Genomic DNA, 7,813 nt, shown 5'->3' on the forward strand with positions numbered 1-7,813 from the left:
ATTTATTCACTTAATTTATTTTTGGCTGCGTTGGGTCTTTGTTGCTGCGCGTGGGCTTTCTCCAGTTGCGGTGAGCGGAGGCTACTCTTCACTGCAGTGCGCGGGCTTCTCATTGCGGTGGCTTCTCTTGTTGCGGAGCACGGGCTCTAGGTGCGCAGGCTTCAGTAGTTGTGGCACATGAGCTTCAGTAGTTGTGGCTCATGGGCTCTAGAGCACAGGCTCGGTAGTTGTGGCGCACGGGCTTAGTTGCTCCACAGCATGTGGGATCTTCCCGGACCAGGGATCGAACGCATGTCCCCCTGCATTGGCAGGCGGATTCTTAACCACTGTGCCACCAGGGAAACCCCAGAGAGAGGAAACCTTTTAAACACTTGTATTCATCAGCTTGGGCTGCCACAACAAAATACCACGGACTGGGAGGCTTAGACCATAGACATTTGTTTCTCGCAGTTCTAGAGGCAGGAAGTCCGAGATCAAGGTGCCAACACAGTGGGGCTCTGGTGAGGACGCTCTCCCTGGCTCTCAGGATGTTGGCTTCTTGCCGTGTCCTCACATGGTGAACAGAGAAGACAAGCTCTCTCTTCCTCTTTTATAAGGTCACAGTCCTACTGGATCAGGTCCCCACCCTATGACCTCACTTAATTTTAATCACCTGCTAAAGAACCTATCCCCAGCTATGTCAAACTGGGGCTTCGCCCTATAAATCTTGGAATGAGACCAATTCAGACCATAACAACACCCCAGGCATTGAGTAGAGACCACAGAAGGGCCATAACCTCAGTAGGGGAGCTAAATCAGCCCCGGAGTAAAGGCTACTCTGATCCATCACTAACAAAGATCTAAAACAAGCCTCAAAGCTCTGAGTCTGGCAGCAGCCAAGTAAGTTCCTATCAGACCGACTCTTCTGAAGGTAACAACTATAAACACTGGACTTAAAAAAGATAATAAAACAACCAGCTGAAGACCCTGGAGACAACCCAAAGCAGGCAAGCTCTGGGAGGGAGTCACTCTTAGACTAGACTGAGGAAGTTCTCCACTTCAACAGCATCCAGCCTTAGGGCAGCCCTGAGTCTATACCATGCAGGTCATGGAAATAACCCCAAAGTCCAATACAAATGCACAGTCTTTATGGCTTGAAGACCAGAGCATGAGGTTTAGGGCAACCTCAGCCATGGAAAGGTAAGGGAGGATCCCAGAAAGGGGTAGATTCCAAAGTCTGTGTATAAATTCTGTGCCAATTTCTGCTTGACCCCTGAACCACACACAAGCACGGCAGACTCCAAACAGCCCAGCCAAGGCCAAAAAACTCAACTGAGGTTTGAGCTGCACCCCAAAGAAAGATTTTTCAGTTTGAATCCTATCAGACAAATTGCCTATTAAAACAATGAAAATTAAAGCCCTTCAATCCAGAGCCTCCACAGGTTACATTTACAAAGTCCAGGATATAATCCCAGATTACTCAATATCTAAAGAAAGAAAAAAATATGGCCCATTCTCAAGAAAAGAGGACAATCCATGGAATCTAACCCCAAGATGACCAAGATGGTGAAGCAGGCAAGGATTTTAAAGTTGTATGGTTACTGTGCCCAATGAAATAAAAGAAAATATGCTCACAATGAATAACTAGATTTTATACTGCAGTAGAAAAATAGAAACTGTAAGAAAGGACCAAATGGAAATTCTAGGACTGACAAATGTAAATCGGAAATTTAAAAGTTTGCTAGATGGGCTTAACAGCAGGACCGAAACTACAATGAAAAGTTAGTGAACTTGAAGAGAACTCAATAGAAATGATCCCTTTTGAAGATGGAGGAAAGGAAGAGAAAAAAAAACAATAAAAGGAAGAGTGCTTCAGGCACCCATAGAATAATATCAAAAGTCTGACATATGTGATATTGGAGTGCTGAAAGGAAAGGAGAGACAGAAAACAAAGAAGACATTAAAAATTTTTTATTGTGTGTTTAGAAGTCATGGCTAAAAAATGACCTGAATTTGATAAAAAACACAATTTATAGATTTCAAGAGCTCAGAAAACCCACGTCAATATAAGTGCACGGAAAATATGCCAAAGCACCTGATAGTCAAATCGATGTTAACCAAAGGCAAAGAGAAAATCTTGAAAAGCAGCCACTGAAAATGACACGTTACGCACAGGGGAGCAGAGAACTGAGTAACTGTTTACTTCTTACGAGAAATGAAGGGAATGGGAGACGGTGGAAAATATGTTTTTCTTTTCTTCTTTTTTTTTGCAGTACGCAGGCCTCTCACTGTTGTGGCCTCTCCCGTTGCGGAGCACAGCCTCTGGACGCGCAGGCCCAGCGGCCATGGCTCACGGGCCCAGCCGTTCCACAGCACGTGGGATCTTCCCGGACCGGGGCATGAACCCGTGTCTCCTGTATCGGCAGGCGGACTCTCAACCACTGCGCCACCAGGGAAGCCCGGAAAATATTTTTAATGTGAAAAAGAACCCTATAAACAGCAAAAGTATTCTTAAAGAATGAAGGCGAAAGAAAGAAATTTTCAGATAAAAGAAAACAAAAAGAATTTTTGGCCAACAAATAAAAGGAAGTTCTTCAAATGGATAGGAAATGATACTGCACGGAAACCTGGAACTTTAGTTCCAGGGGATAGAGTTTCATGATAGATACGTGGATAAATAAAAAATACCACCTGGGGGACTTCCCTGGCGGTCCAGTGGTTAGGACTTCGCCTTCCAATGCAGAGGGCACGGGTTTGATCCCTGGTTGGGGAGCTAAGATCCCACATGACTTGCAGCCAAAAAACCAAAACATAAAACAAAAGCGATATTGTAACAAATTCAATAAAGACTTTAAAAATGGTCCACATCAAAAAGAAAATCTTGAACAAAAAAATACCACCTGGAGTTAAGAACACGGGGAGGGAATCTGCATTGATTCTCCTATTATTTATCTCCCTGTAGTATGTCTGAGCCCTGGTCTCAACGGGGCTGGAAGAACTGTCTTCTGCCTTCTCCCCTGCCCCCAGCCGTGGTCCCTGTTCTCAGGGTGGGTCTGTGGGGTCCTGGGCATGTGGGCTCTGCCCTGTTTCTGGAGTCAGGGCCCTGGCATCGGTGGCCAGTGGGAGAGGCTTCTCTGCTCCCTGTACATCTGCTTCATTTCATAGCGCCCACACATTCTGACCAGAGACGCTTCTTCTAGAACATGCTTATAAACACCTCCCCCAACCCCATGCTCAGCTGGGTCTGGATTCTTTCCTTCTGCTTCCTTGACTCCTGGTGAATTTAGGCCTCCTGTCCAGGGCCTCACTCACTTGAGGGCATCCACTCACAGGAAGTGCCAGGGAGGGGCAATCCCCCAGCAGGGCCCAGGGCAGAGAAGAGGGCACTCAGCAGCCGCCCCTCAGGGCCAAGCCGGAGCTGGACAGAGCTCTGCAGCCTCCCTCTGGGGCTCAAACCCCCAGCCACCCGGACCCCCGGGGCCTGCCTGGGCTGCTGGGTGCAGGCCCTTCCTCTGTGGAGAGGTGTTGGGGGGACAGTGACAGCCAGAGCTGGTGGCCTGGGAGTGGGAGGGGCACGCATGGGGGTCCTCTCTCCTCACCCCCTTCCCAGGAAAGGCCTCCCGCCCCAGCACGTGAATATGGATTTGTGCCTCAGGACAGGAGGGGCTCTTGGCCCTAATTAGTGCACAGTGGCGGCCCCCCTCCGCCCCCGGGAGCCAGGGTCGGCATCAAAGCAGAGCAGCCAGCTAATCCTCCCCTTCCCAGAGCAGCATCTGCTCCTTCCCCTCCCCCCAGCAAGGCTCTCTGACAGCAGCCGCAAGAGTCCTGGCTATTTAATTAGGATGGAAGGTTCCCCCAACCCTGGGAAATGATTTAATTTCAATATTTCCTTTGCTGAGCAAGAGAGGCTCCCTCCCCCCTCCTCTAAGGCCTTTCATCTGCAGCTCAGCCCATCCCCCCTCGGGATCTCTGCCGTCCCCTCTCATTCCGAGTCTGTGTTCAAGGGACCACTCAGGCTGGGGGTGGCGGCGTCCTTGCACGTGCCGGCCCCTCTGGCTGCTGGCCCGGCTGCATCAGCCCAGCCAGCACAATCTCCTGCCCAGATGCCCTGGGTCCCCCGTTCCTCCTCCTGGCAGCTACTTGTGAGGGGCCTCCCCTGACCTGGCCTCGAGCAGTGCACGGCCTCTCTTCCCCGGACACAGCAGCCTTTGCTCGATGGGCCTCTTATTACGGACTCTATTCTGGCCTGCCTTATTCTGCTCCCAGTGTCCATGTGTGTGTGTGCGCACAGGCACACACATGTACATGTATGTGAGTGTGCACACACGTGAGGGTGTGTGCATGTGAACTTGCTGTGTACGTGCATGTGTGTGCAGGAGTGTGTGTGCCTGTGTGCCTGTGCACACACATGCGTGTGAGTGTGCCCATGTGAGGTTGCGTGTCTTGCATGTGTGCACACAAGAGCATCTGCATCCGAGCACGTGTGTGCCTGTAGGTGTGCACATGTATTGCACACATGTGCATGTGTGTGATGATGTGTGCGTGACTGTGCGTGTGAGTGAGCTTGTGCACATGCCCGTGTGTGTTGGAGTGTGCGCGTGTGTGTCCGTGTTTGCGCTTATGCGCATGCACATGCACGTGTGCACATTTGTGTGTGTGTGTGCACGCGCGCATGTGGTGTGTGCCAGCCCAGCTGGGCTGGGAGCTTCCCCAGGCCTGAGCCTGGTTTCACCCACTTCTCTTTAAACAGCCGCGCTCACGTCCTCACTGACCCCTCCCGGGCCGGCACCAGGCCAGGTACAGGTGGAGGCAGGGCGGCCCAGGCTCTGGTCACTCTGTCCCTGGCTCTGTCCAGGCTCAGTTTCCACGTCTGTACAAACACAGTGGTCCCAGCGCCTGGTGTGCAGCCAGCAGAGCGGAGGTCAGGCAGGCTTTGCCGAGCCTGGGGAGTCAGCCCATCCTGCCCCCCTGCAGGCACCGCCCCCCCACCGTGGTCCAAGGCCCCACTTTGCGCCCGCAGCAGCTCCCCCCTCTCCCCTAGCAGGGGAGGCCCTCCAGCCCTGGAGGCAACTAATGAGAGGTGTCAGCTGGGCGGCTCTTCCAGAGAACCCGCTGCCCTGAGCAATTTCTTAAAAGGAAAATTCTAACCTTAAAGAGTCCTTTGAACATGTCGTGAATGAACAAGGAACGCGGTGAGGTGGCCCCTCGGAATGATGAGGAGTTGGAGATTAGAGAAAAGAGATTGATGAATCCGCCCCGTGCGCTCCAGGAGCTGTTTGTCAGCCTGTCCTGGAGGCGAGGCGGGGACCTGGGCTAACAAATTACGATCATTGTTATTCCCCCCCCCATGCCCGTCCCCCCCACACCACAGTATAGGCCTTTTCCAGACAAAACGTGCTCTGGCAGACAGGCGCCCACACTGTCTTCACGGCCTCAGTACTGATGGCATTGATCATGCTGTCCCCGAGAACAGGCGTCGATGGATCACCACTACCCACGGGGTGATACACTCGGGGCGCCAGGGGCCCGCGGGCTCCCCCCAGCAGGCACCCAGGCCTCTGTCAGCCACCCGTGTTCCCAGGGTCAGTGCACTGCCTGGCGGGGCACACGGCAGTCACTTAGACACCAGATGAGAGAATGAATGAGTCGAGAGCGAACGGTTGAATGAATGCGTGTGTGCGTGTAATGGGTCACGGAACAGGGTCCAAGAGCCGAGGGTGGGTGCTTCCCCAGCCTGTCAGAGTCTCTGGGTTAGAATCCTGTGTCGTCGGCTGGGTGGGGCCCCCTCGGGCTTCCTCTCTCCACCCCCTCCAGTGCCAGCCTGGACGGTCTTGGGGTCCCCAGAGACACACGATTCCCCCTGCGGGGCGGGGGTGGGTGAGGAGCTCGGAAAGCAAATGTGCACAGAACATGGTGAATTGCTTTCTTTCCTGTTTTATGAAATACTTCACTAAATGCCTGCATAGTGCTCTCCTGAGGGATGGAGGGAGAAAAATAGCAATTAAAGTCTTGTCATCCGACTTGTTCAGGCCGTTAAGTTGTTCAATCTTGCATAAAAAATCGGCGAGCGTACTGAACACGGAGGGAGCACCTGGACACGAGGCAGTAAGTGTAAATCAGCGCATAACGGTGCACGCCTGCCCAGCCTGGCGGAGTCTCTGCGGGCGTGCCACGGGGCCCAGGCCCCCCCGTGCAGGGGGGAGCCAGGCGCAGGGCCCTTGGCCCATGGTGGTCCCCGGCAGAAGAGAGGACGGTGGCCCTCGTGGGCTGGGAGGAGACCTCCAAAGCCCCTCTGCTTCCTGGAAGCTGGAAGCACATTTGGAAAGGCTGCTGGCTGGGCCACGTGCTCGGACAAACACAGACGCGTCCCAGGGCTGCGTTGCCATGGCATTCGGGCCACCTCGATCCCCCGTCGGGGCTGGAGGGCGCTGAGATCAGGACCGGCTCCGGTGGGAGACGGGGTGGGGCGGCCGTGACCCCGGGCTGGCGGTTTTTGCACAGCCAGCTGTGTGCCTGGGGTGCTTGCTCCTTCCCAGGCAGCCTGAGCAGGTCTGCAGGGTCCCGTCTGCCAGGTGAGGACAGTGGGGGGCAGGGGCCCCTCTGTCGCCCCCGGGATGGCCTCTCAGCCGCTCAGGCAGGTCTGCTGCAGACCCTCCCCTGCACTTGCAGCGGAAGCCAGGCCTGTCCCCACTTTATGTCCCTGTTTTATGGCGTCTCAAGAGAAAGATAGCTCAAGCTGCAGAGATTCATTCCCCCCTGCAAGAGGTTCATTTATTTTGACACGTGTGGTTTAGTTTCAATTATTTATCATAACACCGGAGAGGGCACTGATAAAAGCACCAAGTGTGTTTACCCAGAGCCACGCGAGGGTGGGTGGCACTCGGGGCTCGGCGGGGGGGCGGGGGGAGCCAGGCAGACGGAGGCAGAGGTGGGGGAGGGGAGCAGCCCTGCGCCAGGGAAGGGGAGTGGAGCCGGGGCAGGTCGGGGTCTGGTGGCCGCACATCGGTGATGGAAATGCTCCGTCGCACTCAGAAATGGCATCTTGTTTCAGTGCCTTATGAAGAGCTGGAGAGAAACCTGGAGCCGGTGATGTGATTTTAAGAGAGTGGCCGCAGCTTTTAAATCAACTGGAGCCAGAGGAGAAAACAGGAGTGGCCCGGCTTCTCGGGTTTGTTGAGATTCCCCAGCCTTGTGACCCACCCTCCAGCCGTCACCTGCACCTGTCCCTCTCTCCATCCACCCACCTGTCCATCCACCTGTCTGCCTCTGCTTGTGACACCTGCGCTGCAGCCAATCCCATGGTGGGGGCGGGGCACTGGCAACACAGAGGCACATCAGACCTGGCACCGCCCCGGGGAGTTCTCGCCTGGGGGAGGGACGGGCACAGTTAATTACAAAGTGACAGCCCTGCGGCCTGTGCTGTGTCCTTGGTGATGTTCTAGGACCCACTGTGTGTTAGGGCTCCTGAGACCCGGTGAAGGAGCCGGGACAACTCCCCAGTTGACAGCTGAGGGCACCGAGGCCGGAGAGGCTGACCAGCCCAGGCTGCATGACCGGGCAGTAGGGGGGTCGGGAACCTGTGCCCTGGTCATCTGGCTCCAGAGCTGGCCCCCTGGACCTCCACCCAGGGGTCCGTGTTGCCGGCCCCGCCCACAGCGCCACCCTTCCTGCTGGGGTGTGGAGAGGTGCACCATCGCAGCCACAGCTGGCCCTTCCCTGGGTCCCGCCCATCAGCTCTGGGTGGACACCGGGTGGAGTAGAGATAGTGGGTCTGGTGGGACTGCAAGCCAGCGCATCCCCCCTGCACAGCTGGGTACTTGCTCCGTTCTACAGA

The sequence above is a fragment of the Mesoplodon mirus genome, assembly GCF_964341445.2.
Source record: "Mesoplodon mirus genome assembly, chromosome: 4".
In the NCBI taxonomy this organism is placed as follows: domain Eukaryota; kingdom Metazoa; phylum Chordata; class Mammalia; order Artiodactyla; family Ziphiidae; genus Mesoplodon; species Mesoplodon mirus.